The following is a 19311-nucleotide window of genomic DNA, read 5'->3' as shown; positions in this document are numbered from 1 at the left end:
CATCAGTCAACTCTGTGAGCTGAAAAGATGAATATGGAACTGAAAAATATTTTCTCATATGAGTGCACTAAAATCTCAAGTTACTAGAGAGATGTATGGTGTTTGCCACTGTGCCATTTCCCCTCATAGAGTTGTAATCCCAACCTTAGAAGAGAGCCCTGGATAACTCACATTTGCTCGTAAATAGTTTGCCGTTTTTAAGAATTACAAGGGGGGAAACAGATTACCGACCAACAAACCCGCTCTGCCGCTAGGGGGCATCAGATTACTGCGATATCTCATTATGTGCTCTTATTGGTGCTTAAAAGCGTTTCCATTCATCAATGTTACAACCTAATAGAGGAAACGACATGTACTACAACCAGTATGCTGTCTAAATGTAATATCATAACAATAAACAACGAATAAATCACATACATCCAATGTATCCATTTGTATAGAGCCGTTTAATCCCCAGTGGTAGGCTATATATACACAGACACACAGGGAGATATAGAGCTGTGTTATCAGAAATACACCAATGAATGTGCGGCATGCTAGTTCATCTCTCTGAACCCCGATCTCTCCAAAACCAATCAGAACTCTAACAAAGCATCATTCCGGTAAATCAATAGGCCTAGTTTCCACCTGGTACTAGGTCTACTCCATTCGCGCACGGACCAAAGGACTTCCTCGCTCCTTATATGGCTGACCCGCTCAATGGAGACGTCAGAGGCACACCCGTTTTGTCCAAGCACATTATCCCATTCTACAGGACACGTCCAGCCATCATCAAAATCCGCTTTCTCTCGCCGTTGTCTTGCTTTTTACGATCATTTGTAACTCATTGGAATAGCACGAGCCACGGTGCAGCTGTTTTCATTAACCCAGTTCTAGTTGCTGCGTCACCGCCATACAACACGGGATATCTGATTAGTGAGCACAGTTTTACTGGGTTGGATAGAGGGAATAGAGAATGACTCACATTTTGAAAACGGGAATGCTCTGACTACAGTGTGGATTTTGACTAGATGCAAGTGTGTTTTAGTGTGTTTTTCCCTTTGTGTTTCTGATGGTGCATCACAGAGTGTTTTATGCTATTTAGTAATGTTACTCTAATTTTCTGAGAGGTTAAATATATTCAGTCAGATTTCTCACGCGTTCATCAACCGCCGTCACTTTACACACTGTTATGCTTTAAGCATCTTAATTACTGAATACAATGGTGCAATAATTTAGTATTTATATATTTGTGCCTTTACTTGTCGACGGGCAGCACACTGGGGTAACAACGAAACGGAAAGTTTTGGAAACATTAACGGATAGATATGGCAATGGTAACGTGGAGAAACGGAGAGGAAGATGTCGCCCGCGACTCTCCAGACGGAATCTCTTCCCCGGTCTCTCAAGGCGAACCGTTATCCTCTCTACCGACCTAACGGGACACCTCAATCCCACATCCTCTCTGGATATCCCCTCAACACGTCAGACACCCCAAGGCGCTCATTCAAGCAATACATCTCAATCTATCACTAGCCAAACGTCGACTAACTCCACGGACAAACAACAGCCTCAGCAGATCGAGTGTGTGGTGTGCGGGGATAAATCCAGCGGGAAGCACTATGGTCAGTTGACATGTGAGGGGTGTAAGAGCTTCTTCAAACGGAGCGTCAGACGGAACCTCGGCTACACCTGCCGCGCTACCAGGAACTGTCCCATTGATCAACACCACAGGAATCAATGCCAGTACTGCCGCCTCAAGAAATGTGTCAAAGTGGGAATGCGGAGAGAAGGTAAACAAGCTTGTTTCTCATCTCTCTTTAGGTCACTATAGTCTGTAGCTGTAGTCACTAGAAGCCAATGATTTAAAACCAAAACAGATTCTCTAAAGATAAGGTTCATATACTCACTACATTATAACAACATATTCATACGTGTAGTTCAGATAGGCTATACGATAATATAACACTGTTAAATCTCCATTATTGAGCTGCTAATAATAGTCTCCATGCTGTTTTTGTCGATGAGTTTATTGTCTCAGAGGAATAAAGGCAATGGGTTGTGTGTTTCTACACGCTTAGAAAAAAAAGAGTTATAATAGAATATAGAACCTTGTATGAAGCAAGCGATAGAACCCTTTTGTTCCATCAGGATTGGTAGGCATGTATTCAGACTGACACCGTTATTCAATATACTTACCAATAGTATCTGTCACCTTGTAGGCCAACGCACCGTTACCTACCAGACATTAATACTGATACGTCACCTTATAGGCCAACGCACCGTTACCTACCAGACATTAATACTGTCTCTGTCTCGTTGTATCACAGCGGTTCAGAGAGGGAGGATGCTGCCTACTCAACCGTACCACGGTCAGTTCTCCATAACCAACGGAGACCCTCTCCAATGCCACTCCTACCTTTCTGGATACATCTCCTTGCTCATGCGAGCCGAGCCCTACCCCACATCCAGATACAGCACGCAGTGTATGCAGTCCAACAACCTCGTGGGAATCGAGAACATCTGTGAGCTGGCCGCCCGGATGCTGTTCTCGGCGGTGGAGTGGGCCCGAAACATCCCCTTCTTCCCCGACCTCCAGATCACCGACCAGGTCGCCCTGCTCCGGCTCACTTGGAGCGAGTTGTTCGTGCTGAACGCGGCCCGGTGCTCAATGCCGGTGCATGTGGCTCCTCTCCTGGCCGCGGCAGGGCTGCATGCCGCCCCATGTCGGCGGAGAGAGTCGTGTCTTTCATGGACCATATCCGGATCTTCCAGGAGCAGGTGGAGAAGCTGAAGGTTCTGCATGTTGACTCAGCCGAGTACAGCTGCATTAAGGCTATAGTTCTCTTTACGTCAGGTAAACACACAACGCTATGCTTCACTGCTGTTTACTATGACTGGTATCAATACAGACCTAAACATAGACAAGCATCATCCTCATCGGCAACAGGAACAGCTGTAGTTGTGTTCCCCAAATCACCACAAATGAAGTATATCAATTACCCCTCAAATTCAGTTTTCAACCAATCCTATGAGTTGAATGCCGAATGTGAAAACGTAATAGGTCTACTATAAATACCTGCAATAACATCGAGGCAATTGGACTCAAACAACGTTCGTGAATTATATAAATATATGATGATTTTATACATTTGTTTTTTACAATAATTAATTCAGCATGGTTATTATATAGGCCCCTGTGAATTATATGATGGATAATATTATTGGCGTTTGATTTAATTCATTCGATTTATTTTCAAACTAATAATAATGATTATTATCAAACTATTTGACAGGCTATTTTTGTTAGGTGTATGACCTACAGACATGTAAATGATTCACCTATCATCAGCCACACAACTTAACCATTACCGACAGAAAATGAAATATTTCAGAATAAAGAATAAAGATAAGTCGACCTATATTTAATTTCGTTTTGCAGAATTTCTTAAATGCCATAATTTATTTAAACAACTAGGCCTGAGTCTAAAAAGCCTTATGGTGGCGAGATGAACAATTATTTTTTTATGTCCTATAAAAAATGAAACCAAATCATGTATTTCGTCAACTCAAGTCGATGGATGCCTTGAGTGTAAAACAAATAGTATTAGACTAGTCACCGCAGAGCCGTGAGCAGTGTTCTGTGCACGTGTTGTAGAACAAGGACATAGCCCTCTACTCACTCCTGTATTGTAGCGCTGCTACACTTAGAACAAAGGGTGCTATCTAGAACCTAAACGGGTTCTTCGGCTGTCCCCATAGGAGAATCCTTTGAATAACAGTATTTTGTTCCAGGTAGAACCTCTTTGGTTCCAGGTAGAACCCTTTCCACAGAGGGTTCTACCTGGTACGTTATATAGGCCTGTTTGCCATGTTATTATAGACCCGTTTAATTTAGCAGACAGGGCTGTTATATAACGTTATTATAGGACTAGACCTGTTTAATTTAGCAGACAGGGCTCGTTATATATGTTTTATTATAGACCTGTTTAATTTAGCAGACAGGGCTGAACGTTATATAGGCCTGTTTGTCATGTTATTATAGACCCGTTTAATTTAGCAGACAGGGCTGAACGTTATATAGGCCTGTTTGTCATGTTATTATAGACCCGTTTAATTTAGCAGACAGGGCTGAACGTTATATAGGCCTGTTTGTCATGTTATTATAGACCCGTTTAATTTAGCAGACAGGGCTCATGTTATTATAGACCTGTTTAATTTAGCAGACAGGGCTGAACGTTATATAGGACTGGCATGTTATTATAGACCTGTTTAATGTAGCAGACAGGGCTGAACGTTATATAGGACTGTCATGTTATTATAGACCCGTTTAATGTAGCAGACAGGGCTGAACGTTATATAGGACTGGCATGTTATTATAGACCCGTTTAATTTAGCAGACAGGGCTGAACGTTATATAGGCCTGTCATGTTATTATAGACCTGTTTAATTTAGCAGACAGGGCTGAACGTTATATAGGACTGTCATGTTATTATAGACCCGTTTAATTTAGCAGACAGGGCTGAACGTTATATAGGACTGTCATGTTATTATAGACCTGTATAATTTAGCAGACAGGGCTGAACGTTATATCATGTTATTATAGACCCGCTTAATAGGGCTGACTGGCATGTTATTATAGACCTGTTTAATTTAGCAGACAGGGCTGTACGTTATATAGGACTGTCATGTTATTATAGACCCGTTTAATTTAGCAGACAGGGCTGAACGTTATATAGGCCTGTTTGTCATATTATTATAGACCCGTTTCAATTCAAAGAGAGGGCCATGTTCTATTGATACGCCCCTGTAGCGCCATTTTGAGTTAAGCAAATACGGCATAATTTGCTTTGTCTTGTTTTTAAAGCAGTTAAATTGATTTCATAAATTGGAGGGGCCTACCTGTTTATAGGCATACAACATACTGTATAAACAATAGCCTATATTAATATTGATTTCGAAAAATTGCTGAACGTAGGCGTTATTTAAATGTCTATGCCATGTTGGCTGGATTTACTGGCATGTTATTATAGACAAGCAGCCCAATTCTGATATTTTGCTCAATTATTGGTTAAAGATCTGATTTGATGAATCAAAAGAGCAAAAACGAGAACAGGGGAATTGGGCTGCCTGTGTAAACTCTGCCATTGTGTTATTTGTGATTAATTGATGATCTAATATTAGCCAATATTGCATTGTACATTAACAAGATAAGCCTATATTATTGATAATGATTTCTGATTTTATTTCTCTGTTTTTATAGATGCGTGCGGTCTGTCAGACGTGACTCACGTGGACGATATTCAGGAGAAGTCCCAGTGCGCCCTGGAAGAGTACATCAGGAGCCAGTACCCTAACCAACCGAACCGGTTTGGGAAGCTACTACTCCGTCTGCCCTCTCTACGCACCGTCTCCTCGTCCGTTATAGAACAGTTATTCTTCATCCGGTTGGTCGGAAAAACACCAATAGAAACTCTCATTAGGGATATGTTGCTTTCCGGAAGCAGTTTTAATTGGCCTTACATGTCGATGCAGTAGAATAAGAACATTCCAGAACACACCAGGAATGGAATCATAGAACTAGAATGTTCTATGGGTGGAACTTTAGATACTGTCAGAGGAACAGGCAACATTCTAAAGCAGTGGTTCACAACCTTTATCTGTAACTGTACCAGCAACTAAATGTTACTCTGCCCGGAGTCCCCTGGAGTACCTCTGGAGTACCCCTGGAGTCCCCCGGAGTACCCCTGGAGTACGCCTGGAGTCCCCCCGGAGTAGCCCTGGAGTCCCCCCGGAGTCCCCTGGAGTACCTCTGGAGTACGCCTGGAGTCCCCCCGGAGTACCCCTGGAGTACCCACTCAGGTGCATTTTACTAGCAGGCCTATGGTCTCATGAGTCTTCTCCAGTAACCCCGGAGGTTAGGCCAAGTACCCCCAGGGGTCCTAGTCCCCCCATGGTTGGGAACCACTGTTCTAAAGCATGAAAAGAGACTAATTAAATGACAGGGATCCTCCTCACAAATCATGATTTGGGAAACAAAATAGAGTATTTATTTGACCCTGTATGTATATTTATTGTGCATGTTAATGATTTTTATTTTTTACAAATGTTTTCCATTTGATCCTGGATAAGAAAATGACAAGGGAATTGTTGTAGGTTTTTTCCGACTTTGTCTTTTGTCCATACATGTATTTTTGTATAATGTGCTCCAAACATGGAACTAAAACATGAATAGTTTCTTTAAATATTTCAATAAACACAGTAGTCCAGGGGTACTCTAATACTATTAGAGATGATCTGAGCACACAGATGTCCTAGATGGCAAAGGTCTGGATGGATATTGTCATTTATCAGTGTAACAGACCCTCACAACCCATGCGACCCAAACCGTTCAACTGTTCACAGCCCTTAGTAGTTGAAATGGGTCTGGATCCCATGGTCCTTATTGACTCCGTTCTGGGTCTGGATCCCATGGTCCTTATTGACTCCGTTCTGGGTCTGGATCCCGCGGTCCTTATTGACTCCGTTCTGGGTCTGGATCCCATGGTCCTTATTGACTCCGTTCTGGGTCTGGATCCCATGGTCCTTATTGACTCCGTTCTGGGTCTGGATCCCATGGTCCTTATTGACTCCGTTCTGGGTCTGGATCCCGCGGTCCTTATTGACTCCGTTCTGGGTCTGGATCCCGCGGTCCTTATTGACTCCGTTCTGGGTCTGGATCCCGCGGTCCTTATTGACTCCGTTCTGGGTCTGGATCCCGCGGTCCTTATTGACTCCGTTCTGGCTGGTATAGTGTACCATATCGCCAGTTCATGGTACCACCATCCCCCTGACAGAACTATATTCATGTTACCACCATCCCCCTGACAGAACTATATTCATGTTACCACCATCCCCCTGACAGAACTATATTCATGTTACCACCATCCCCCTGACAGAACTATATTCATGTTACCACCACCATCCCCCTGACAGAACTATATTCATGTTACCACCATCCCCCTGACAGAACTATATTCATGTTACCACCATCCCCCTGACAGAACTATATTCATGTTACCACCACCCCCCTGACAGAACTATATTCATGTTACCACCATCCCCTGACAGAACTATATTCATGTTACCACCATCCCCTGACAGAACTATATTCATGTTACCACCATCCCCCTGACAGAACTATATTCATGGTACCACCATCCCCTGACAGAACTATATTCATGGTACCACCATCCCCCTGACAGAGCTATATTCATGTTACCACCATCCCCCTGACAGAACTATATTCATGTTACCACCATCCCCCTGACAGAACTATATTCATGTTACCACCATCCCCCTGACAGAACTATATTCATGTTACCACCATCCCCCTGACAGAACTATATTCATGTTACCACCATCCCCCTGACAGAACTATATTCATGTTACCACCATCCCCCTGACAGAACTATATTCATGGTACCACCATCCCCTGACAGAACTATATTCATGTTACCACCACCCCCTGACAGAACTATATTCATGTTACCACCATCCCCTGACAGAACTATATTCATGTTACCACCATCCCCCTGACAGAACTATATTCATGTTACCACCATCCCCCCTGACAGAACTATATTCATGTTACCACCATCCCCCTGACAGAACTATATTCATGTTACCACCACCACCCCCCTGACAGAACTATATTCATGTTACCACCATCCTCCTGACAGAACTATATTCATGTTACCACCATCCCCCTGACAGAACTATATTCATGGTACCACCATCCCCCTGACAGAACTATATTCATGTTACCACCATCCCCCTGACAGAACTATATTCATGTTACCACCATCCCCCTGACAGATAGGTTACAGTTCAAATGAGTTAAGTCATCATTGTAAGTATCAGGATATATCTGGTAACTTTCATGTGGTGATTGCCTGCGTTGCTACATCCTTAACAAATAAAGTCAATATGAAAAAGCTATTTTCACTCCTTAAGAAGATACACCTTTTAGGGTTTTCCACGTGGACAACTAAACACTGGGTCATTCATCAGATGTAATGAGCAGTGTGGTTGGGAATGACTTCCTCAGCCATACACCTTTTAGGGTTTCCACGTGGACAACTAAACACTGGGTCATTCATCAGATGTAATGAGCAGTGTGGTTGGGAATGACTTCCTCAGCCATACACCTTTTAGGGTTTCCACGTGGACAACTAAACACTGGGTCATTCATCAGATGTAATGAGCAGTGTGGTTGGGAATGACTTCCTCAGCCATACACCTTTTAGGGTTTCCACGTGGACAACTAAACACTGGGTCATTCATCAGATGTAATGAGCAGTGTGGTTGGGAATGACTTCCTCAGCCATACACCTTTTAGGGTTTCCACGTGGACAACTAAACACTGGGTCATTCATCAGATGTAATGAGCAGTGTGGTTGGGAATGACTTCCTCAGCCATACACCTTTAGGGTTTCACGTGGACAACTAAACACTGGGTCATTCATCAGATGTAATGAGCAGTGTGGTTGGGAATGACTTCCTCAGCCATACACCTTTTAGGGTTTCCACGTGGACAACTAAACACTGGGTCATTCATCAGATGTAATGAGCAGTGTGGTTGGGAATGACTTCCTCAGCCATACACCTTTTAGGGTTTCCACGTGGACAACTAAACACTGGGTCATTCATCAGATGTAATGAGCAGTGTGGTTGGGAATGACTTCCTCAGCCATACACCTTTTAGGGTTTCCACGTGGACAACTAAACACTGGGTCATTCATCAGATGTAATGAGCAGTGTGGTTGGGAATGACTTCCTCAGCCATACACCTTTTAGGGTTTCCACGTGGACAACTAAACACTGGGTCATTCATCAGATGTAATGAGCAGTGTGGTTGGGAATGACTTCCTCAGCCATACACCTTTTAGGGTTTCCACGTGGACAACTAAACACTGGGTCATTCATCAGATGTAATGAGCAGTGTGGTTGGGAATGACTTCCTCAGCCATACACCTTTTAGGTTTCCACGCGGACAACTAAACACTGGGTCATTCATCAGATGTAATGAGCAGTGTGGTTGGGAATGACTTCCTCAGCCATACACCTTTTAGGGTTTCCACGTGGACAACTAAACACTGGGTCATTCATCAGATGTAATGAGCAGTGTGGTTGGGAATGACTTCCTCAGCCATACACCTTTTAGGTTTCCACGTGGACAACTAAACACTGGGTCATTCATCAGATGTAATGAGCAGTGTGGTTGGGAATGACTTCCTCAGCCATACACCTTTAGGTTTTAGGGTTTCCAGCGTGAATGACAACTAAACACTGGGTCATTCATCAGATGTAATGAGCAGTGTGGTTGGGAATGACTTCCTCAGCCATATACTGCATCACTGCAGGGTATTGGTAACCTTCAATACTGTCAGTGGCTGCTGCAAATGACTGATGTGCTTGTGTGAATGTTTTATTGATACAAATGATGTTTGTTGATTTTGAAACAACACTCTGATGTACTGTGGCAAAGTATTGCCATACCATATTAAATTATAAATCAGGATTTATTAATAAAAGGTATTTCTCATTCAAATGTCTCTAGTTAGTGTGTGTGTGTGTGTGTGTATGTGTGTGTGTGTGTGTTGTCGTGGTGTGATCAGTAGTTGTTCCTTCCAACTTGTCGTTCTAAATCACAGTAATCTCTTTCTTAGACTGGCGCCATACTGGTGTCAACATCCACTGGAGTTTCTGCCATTTCACGTTACGATATTTCAGAAGCCAACCAACCATAAAGAGCTACTGTATTCAAAACGCAATCATGCAGTCAATGGGTCGTACAACATATATCGCTTTGGATAAAAATAGCCCAGATGTATTTTCATGAGTGAAAAATACTAAATAACAATAGTTTCCTTTCAAATGTACAGACAACTTACTAGTACTAGGTCTAACTTTGTTCACGAAACATTACTTAACCAGATGGAGGCTGACGAGTGGTGGAATTTTCTTGTTTTTGGCCTATTTGAAGGCTTATTGACAAATATTTCTCATTTACGCCCCGTTTATTTCAACATCTACACTGAACTAGGTCTACATTTGGCCCAGGTTTATAGGCCTAACACGGTCTATTAAATATCTCGATTATAAATCGTTGCGTTGCCAGGTAAACTCTAGTCAACAGGGCGTGAGAGCAGGCGGCCGATTACGATTGGCTCCCGCAGGGTCGTGTATTAGCGCACGGACAGCAACCTAATGAGCGCCCCCTCAGAGCGGTATCACACGACGTTAAACCGGCAAGGACCGCAATATAATAATACCTCAATATTTAGCCTACCACCATTCACTGGCCTATACGTAGTATATGTTATAGGTAGGCGAAAGCTTTCTGTTTGGGCATACCATTGACAGTCTATCACCACTATTTGAACAAACGTTCAGCTTCTGAAGGTAATATTGATTTATAAATAACAATATACGTGTACTTGTTCGTTTAAAAGTCTACTATTAGACCTGGCCTACATCTATTTTATAATCGCCTATGCACCAATCAGATATTGTAAGCCTAATAACATTAAATTAGTCCCAACATTGAATTATTTTTTTATTTTTTATTTAACCTTTATTTAACTAGGCAAGTCAGTTAAGAACAAATTCGTATTTACAATGACGGCCTAGCACCTCCTGCGGGGACGGGGACTGGGATTAAAAATAAGAATACATAACATAAATACAGGACAAAACACACATCAAGACAAGAGAGACAACGCAATACTACATAAGAGACCTAAGACAACAACATAACGAGGCAGCAACACAGGACAACACACCATGGCAGCAGCACAACATGGTAGCAACACAAAACATGGTACAATCATTATTGGGCACAGACAACAGCACAAAGGGCAAGAAGGTAGAGACAACAATACATCACACAAAGCAGCCACAACTGTCAGTAAGAGTTTCCATGATTGAGTCTTTGAATGAAGAGATGGAGATAAAACTGTCTAGTTTCAGCGTTTGTTGCAGCTCATTCCAGTCCACTAGCTGCAGCGAACTGAAAAGACGAGCGACCCAGGGATGTGTGCTTTGGGGACCTTTAACAGAATGTGACTGGCAGAACGGATGTTGTATTTGGAGGATGAGGGCTGCAGTAGATATCTCAGATAGGGGGGAGTGAGGCCTAAGGGGGTTTTATAAATAAGCATCAACCAGTGGGTCTTGCGACGGGTATACAGAGATGACCAGTTTACAGAGGAGGGAGCGCAGTGATGTGTCCTATAAGGAGCATTGGTGGCAAATCTGATGGCCGAATGGTAAAGAACATCTAGCCGCTCGAGAGCGCCCTTACTTGCCGATCTATACATTACGTCTCCGTAATATAGCATGGGTAGCATGGTCATCTGAATCACGGTTAGTTTGGCAGCTGGGGTGAAAGAGGAGCGATTACGGTAGAGGAAACCAAGTCTAAATTTAAGGAAAATATGACCTCAAAGATAATTCATTTATTGATTTATTTATTTTAATGAACAGGCCTATTCACCCTTGTAGGCCTATCGAATGTTTGTGTTTAGAGTTTTAAATCGAAAGAATAACAATTCTACTCATTAGTCCGAGGCTACTGTCATGCTGCCATTTTAGTAATGCACTAAACTTTAGACAGACCACACACGAGATGCCTTAAAAAGCAGCAAGAGCAAAGACCTTGTCAAATAAATAGCCTTATTAACTTGAGACACTTTATTTGCCCAATAACATACGGAATTTTACGCTTTTATATATGAGGCTACCTATAGGTTACCGTCACGGCACTAACACCGCCACTGAGGCCAAAATCCTTTCGATTCGATGTAATGTAAACGTTCATTTTGCGGTGATTTGATTATAGTTGATCGTTTATAAAATACAAAATAAACATACGCCATTTGTATTTAATAAAAATATTTAAGAGATCTGCAATGTTATTCTCAGAATGACGTTTTTATTTTTGTGTTATAAATTGCTTTCATTTTCAGGTGTTGACCCAAACTGTTGATGTCATAGGCTTACTTTCTTCCAAAGAAAATGTAAAGAAAACAGTTAAAACAGTTGAGATAAATGTGTCAAATAGATGATAAGATGTTAATACCCACATCACCCCATACCTCAACTCGAAATCCTCTTTTCAAGTCTCTTTTCTTCATGACCTTTGAACTTTAGTTGTCAAACGGCCAATTCCAGGAATGCGGCGTAGCAGGTTCAAAACTTCAGGCCTATAATATTTATAGGAGTATAATTTAGAAATTCCAATTGTAGTTATATTGACTGTCGTTTATCGGATTGGAGTTGGAGGACTATGAATATAATAGACGGAGTGAATACGCGTTTAAAGAGATGGAACACTTTAGCAGTTGACCCGCTGAATTTCTATAGCCTCACCCTCAAAATGTATTGAGTTAGGATTTATTCAGATGGAACACTTTAGCAGTTTACCCGCTAAATTTCTAGAGCCTCACCCTCAAAATGTATTGAGTTAGGATTTATTCAGATGGAACACTTTAGCAGTTTACCCGCTAAATTTCTATAGCCTCACCCTCAAAATGTATTGAGTTAGGATTTATTCAGATGGAACACTTTAGCAGTTTACCCGCTAAATTTCTATAGCCTCACCCTCAAAATGTATTGAGTTAGGATTTATTCAAATTTCAATTGTTACATCCCAAGAAAATTGTTTATTGTTCTCCCTTTTGATGAATAGACCTATCACAAAGCTAGTGACCTAGGTGTATACTAGAAGAATAGATCATCAATAAAGATAGTGACCTAGGTGAAAACTAGAGGAATATACCTATCAATAAAGATAGTGACCTAGGTGTATAGTAGGATTTTCTGTCTTGAGACAATTATTGAATTATAAAGGAAGGAAATTGTCATTATTAAATTGAGTCACTAGTATTGTTTAACTATATGTAATTACAGTAATAGTTGTCAGGCTGTAACTGCGTAATTTAATGTAATCTGTGAGCAAATAATGCAATCGGTTCACCTTCTAAACTCCACAACTTGTTTATGGATTAAAGTTTTTCTTTGAATTTTACGGTAACATTACATAGATGGTGTGATTATTTCAATTCTGTTTAATTGACATTTTTTCAATCCAAACTCAACATCTTTTATTCTATACAAACATGATCGATTTTTCTCAAATACAAATTCACGCAAATTCAACCCATTATTTGTTTTATATATTGCAGACGAACAATTAAATCAGACCTATTTTGATATCTTCTGACCCAGAAAATGTTGCGGTAGCGTGCAACGTGTCCTCCAGGTCCTGACAATAGAACGCCGGAAGACGTTCAGCAAAGTCACCGATAATAATGACTTGTTTTAAAATCCGACAAAACCATTTCTGTTTATGAAGGTAACCTAGCCAACACCAGGCTACTTTCCCAAGGCTCGAAAATGACAATATTGCATTATTTCGATATCACAAAGATATCAAAATACAATGTGAATAGAGTCAAATGCTTGAAGAATATTCAAAGTAAATAACATTGAAAAGCGCTACAAATAGATGGCAGTCAATGAAGAGAATGAGAAGTAGCCACGTAGATGGATATATACAGAAACCATAAGGATATGACCATACACCACTAAGATGGATATATACAGGAACCATAAGGATATGACCATACACCACTAAGATGGATATATACAGGAACCATTATTTCAGGAACCATAAGGATATGACCATACACCACTAAGATGGATATATACAGGAACCCATGACCATACACCACTAAGATGGATACAGGAACCATAAGGACCATACACCACTAAGATGGATATATACAGGAACCATAAGGATATGACCATACACCACTAAGATGGATATATACAGGAACCATAAGGATATGACCCATAAGACACCACTAAGATGGATATATACAGGAACCATAAGGATATGACCATAGTCACCGATAATAATGACCACCACTAAGATGGATATATAAGGAACCATAGGATATGACCATACACCACTAAGATGGATATATACAGGAACCATAAGGATATGACCATACACCACTAAGATGGATATATACAGGAACCATAAGGATATGACCATACACCACTAAGATGGATATATACAGGAACCATAAGGATATGACCATACATCACACCACTAAGATGGATATATACAGGAACCATAAGGATATGACCATACACCACTAAGATGGATATATACAGGAACCATAAGGATATGACCATACACCACTAAGATGGATATATACAGGAACCATAAGGATATGACCATACATCACTAAGATGGATATATACAGGAACCATAAGGATATGACCATACACCACTAAGATGGATATATACAGGAACCATAAGGATGTGACCATACATCACTAAGATGGATATATACAGGAACCATAAGGATATGACCATACACCACTAAGATGGCAGGAACCATAAGGATATGACCATACATCACACCACCTATGGAGATTCAGAGGGACTATAGGGCATTGTTTTAGGATAGATCTATATAATAACTAACCATACCATTGAAATATCATGTAATTCTCAGTGGTGAAATGTAGCCTGCTTAAGTAAAAATACTTGCACGTACTTAAGTCATGTCTTAAGGTATCTGTACTCAACTTTATTCATATTTGTGACAATTTTCACATCATTCCTAAAAAAATCTGTCCTTTTTACTCCATTTTCCCTGCCACCCTAAAGTACTGTTATATTTAGAGGGCTCATGCAGGACAGAAATATGGTCCAATTCACCATCCATCCCTACTGCCTCTGATCTGGCGGACTCACTAAACACAAATACTGCCTCTGATCTGGAGGACTCACTAAACACAAATACTGCCTCTGATCTGGAGGACTCACTAAACACAAATACTGCCTCTGATCTGGAGTACTCACTAAACACAAATCTGCTCTGAGCCTCTGACATGATTAACCACCTAAACACAAATACTGGTCTGATCTGGAGTAGTGATAAACACAAATACTGCCTCTGATAAACATACTACTAAACACAAATAGGAAGTAGTGATGGTGAACATGATTAACCACCTATAAACATACTGGTAGAATAGAGGAAGTAGTGATGGTGAACATGATTAACCACCTATAAACATACTGGTAGAATAGAGGAAGTAGTGATGGTGAACATGATTAACCACCTATAAACATACTAGTAGAATAGAGGAAGTAGTGATGGTGAACATGATTAACCACCTATAAACATACTGGTAGAATAGAGGAAGTAGTGATGGTGAACATGATTAACCACCTATAAACATACTGGTAGAATAGAGGAAGTAGTGATGGTGAACATGATTAACCACCTATAAACATATTGGTAGAATAGAGGAAGTAGTGATGGTGAACATGATTAACCACCTATAAACATACTGGTAGAATAGAGGAAGTAGTGATGGTGAACATGATTAACCACCTATAAACACTATAAGAGGACAAGGTATGCGTTCCAAATGGGGCCCTATTCCCTACATAGTGCACTACTTAAGGCCAGTGCCCTATAGGGAATAGGTTGCAATTTTTGGACACATATCCAAGTGTTTTGTGTTCCCTCAGCTTGTCCCCAGACTGCCCTTTTAATCCCCTGCTCCCTGGTATGTGTTGGTGACATCACACTGCTCCCCGCCACTCCCTCCGTCCAGGCCCGGCGAGTCGATCGGGAGACTGACTGGCTCCATTCTCTGACCTCTGCCATTATCAAGATGGCGTCTGTCTGTCCGTCCGACAGGCTCAGAAGGGGATTGTTGTCATGGATACACATTACAGACAGATGAGAGATACTACATCTACTGTAAATCTACTGTAATAGAATTATTGCGTGGCCAGCCTTCCAAAACCCCATCCCATTCACTCCACTACTGTGAGAAGCCTGGGTTTTGGAGGCTACAGTAATATTTTGGAGGCTACAGTAATATCTACTGGAACTGATAGCAACAACAACAATATCCAGGAAGGAGACCAATCAACTGAAGGACTGTTCTGATGTTGCTAGGAGACAGATGCAGAGGAACTTCTCTGAAAAGGTTGGCCATGACCTCTCCTGGAGGATCCCTCTTAAACGGCATCTCAAATGGTACCCTATTCCCCATTTTGTGGCATAGGGCTCTGGTCAACAGTAGTGCACTATATAGGGAATAGTGTACCATAGGGCTCTGGTCAACAGTAGTGCACTATATAGGGAATAGTGTACCATAGGGCTCTGGTCTAAAGTAGTGCACTATATAGGGAATAGTGTACCATAGGGCTGGTCTGGTCTATAGGGAATAAAGTAGTGCACTATATAGGGAATAGTGTACCATAGGGCTCTGGTCAACAGTAGTGCACTATATAGGGAATAGTGTACCATAGGGCTCTGGTCAACAGTAGTGCACTATATAGGGAATAGTGTACCATAGGGCTCTGGTCAACAGTAGTGCACTATATAGGGAATAGTGTACCATAGAGTTCTGGTCAACAGTAGTGCACTATAGGGAATAGTGTACCATAGGGCTCTGGTCTAAGTAGTACACTATATAGGGAATAGTGTACCATAGAGTTCTGGTCAACAGTAGTGCACTATATAGGGAATAGTGTACCATAGGGCTCTGGTCTAAAGTAGTGGAATAGTGTACCATAGGGCTCTGGTCAACAGTAGGGCACTATATAGGGAATAGTGTACCATAGGGCTCTGGTCAACAGTAGTGCACTATAGGGAATAGTGTATAGGGCTCTGGAAGTAGTGCACTATATAGGGAATAGTGTACCTGGTCAACAGTAGTGCACTATATAGGGAATAGTGTACCATAGGGCTCTGGTCTATATAAAGTAGTGTTCAACACTATATAGGGAATAGTGTACCATAGGGCTCTGGTCAACAGTAGTGCACTATATAGGGGGAATAGTGTACCATAGGGCTCTGGTCAAAGTAGTACACTATATAGGGAATAGTGTACCATAGGGCTCTGGTCAACAGTAGTGCATACTAAAGTAGTATATAGGGAATAGTGTACCATAGGGCTCTGGTCAACAGTAGTGCACTATATAGGGAATAGTGTACCATAGGCTCTGGTCTAAAGTAGTACACTATATAGGGAATAGGGTGCCATATGGGTGTGGTCTAAAGTAGTACACTATATAGGGAATGGGGTGCTATTTTGGGATGCATCCAATGTCTAGCTGAATAACAGAATAATAATTTCCCTCCTTGGGCTACTAATTACCCAATAAAGACTTATCTACATCCTCTACGACTGAACAGGAAGTAGACATCCTTTATAAAGATGTGTGATTCAGATGACAGAGACAAACAAGGTCTTCATGATGAGGAGGCTGGTGGGAGGGGCTATAGGAGGACAGTAGAGAGAGGAAGAGGGAGGAGAGGCTGGTGGGAGGAGCTATAGGAGGACAGTAGATGTAGAGGCTGGTGGGAGGAGCTATAGGAGGACAGTAGAGGAAGAGGCTGGTGGGAGGAGCTATAGGAGGACAGTAGAGGAAGTGGGCCAGGAGCTAAGAGGAGGCACCCCAGTAGATGTAGAGGCTGGTGGGAGGAGCTTAAGACATGTTCCATCAGGGAGGAGGGGCTGTGGGAGGACAGTAGATGAAGAGGCTGGTGGGAGCTCTGGCTAAATGACTTAAATGTAAATGTAAGAGGGCCAGGAGCTGTTAGACATGTTCCATCAGGGGAGGAGCTATGGGAGGACAGTAGATGTAGAGGCTGGTGGGAGGAGCTATAGGAGGACAGTAGAGGAAGAGGCTGGTGGGAGGAGCTATAGGAGGACAGTAGAGGAAGAGGGCCAGGAGCTGTTAGACATGTTCCATCAGGGGAGGAGCTATAGGAGGACAGTAGATGTAGAGGCTGGTGGGAGGAGCTATAGGAGGACAGTAGATGTAGAGGCTGGTGGGAGGAGCTATAGGAGGACAGTAGATGAAGAGGCTGGTGGGAGGAGCTCTAGGAGGACAGTAGATTTAGAGGCTGGTGGGAGGAGCTATAGGAGGACAGTAGAGGAAGAGGCTGGTGGGATGGAGGAGGACAGTAGAGGAAGAGGGCCAGGAGCTGTTAGACATGTTCCATCAGGGGAGGAGCTATAGGAGGACAGTAGATGTAAAGGCTGGTGGGAGGAGCTATAGGAGGACAGTAGATGAAGAGGCTGGTGGGAGGAGCTATAGGAGGACAGTAGAGGAAGAGGGCCAGGAGCTGTTAGACATGTTCCATCAGGGGAGGAGCTATAGGAGGACAGTAGATGTAAAGGCTGGTGGGAGGAGCTATAGGAGGACAGTAGATGAAGAGGCTGGTGGGAGGAGCTATAGGAGGACAGTAGATGAAGAGGCTGGTGGGAGGAGCTATAGGAGGGCCAGGAGCTGTTAGACATGTTCCATCAGGGGAGGGGCTATAGGAGGACAGTAGATGAAGAGGCTGGTGGGAGGAGCTATAGGAGGGCCAGGAGCTGTTAGACATGTTCCATCAGGGGAGGAGCTATAGGAGGACAGTAGATGAAGAGGCTGGTGGGAGGTAGCTATAGGAGGACAGTAGAGGAAGAGGCTGGTGGGAGGAACTATAGGAGGACAGTAGAGGAAGAGGGCCAGGAGCTGTTAGACATGTTCCATCAGGGGAGGAGCTATAGGAGGACAGTAGGTGAAGAGGCTGGTGGGAGGAGCTATAGGAGGACAGTAGAGGAAGAGGGCCAGGAGCTGTTAGACATGTTCCATCAGGGGAGGAGCTATAGGAGGACAGTAGATGTAAAGGCTGGTGGGAGGAGCTATAGGAGGACAGTATGTGTAGAGGCTGGTGGGAGGAGCTATAGGAGGACAGTAGAGGAAGAGGCTGGTGGGAGGAGCTATAGGAGGACAGTTGATGTAGAGGCTGGTGGGAGGAGCTATAGGAGGACAGTAGATGTAGAGGCTGGTGGGAGGAGCTATAGGAGGACAGTAGAGGAAGAGGGCCAGGAGCTGTTAGACATGTTCCATCAGGGGGAGGAGCTATAGGAGGACAGTAGATGTAGAGGATGGTGGGAGGAGCTATAGGAGGACAGTAGAGGAAGAGGCTGGTGGGAGGAGCTATAGGAGGACAGTAGAGGAAGAGGGCCAGGAGCTGTTAGACATGTTCCATCAGGGGGAGGAGCTATAGGAGGACAGTAGATGTAGAGGCTGGTGGGAGGAGCTATAGGAGGGCCAGGAGCTGTTAGACATGTTCCATCAGGGGAGGGGCTATAGGAGGACAGTAGATGAAGAGGCTGGTGGGAGGAGCTATAGGAGGGCCAGGAGCTGTTAGACATGTTCCATCAGGGGGAGGAGCTATAGGAGGACAGTAG

At 42.7% G+C, this 19311-nt stretch overlaps 1 pseudogene; it reads left to right on the top strand.

Moving 5' to 3' along the window:
- Positions 1-1292: 1292 nt before the first annotated feature.
- Positions 1293-5699, top strand: LOC135568775 (COUP transcription factor 2-like; annotated as a pseudogene).
- The last annotated feature ends 13612 nt before the right edge of the window (positions 5700-19311 follow it).

This window comes from Oncorhynchus nerka, unplaced genomic scaffold (genome assembly GCF_034236695.1).
Source record: "Oncorhynchus nerka isolate Pitt River unplaced genomic scaffold, Oner_Uvic_2.0 unplaced_scaffold_1396, whole genome shotgun sequence".
Taxonomy (NCBI): Eukaryota; Metazoa; Chordata; class Actinopteri; order Salmoniformes; family Salmonidae; genus Oncorhynchus; species Oncorhynchus nerka.
Note: the sequence above shows the minus strand (reverse complement) of the source record. Positions and strands in the feature narration are given on the sequence as shown.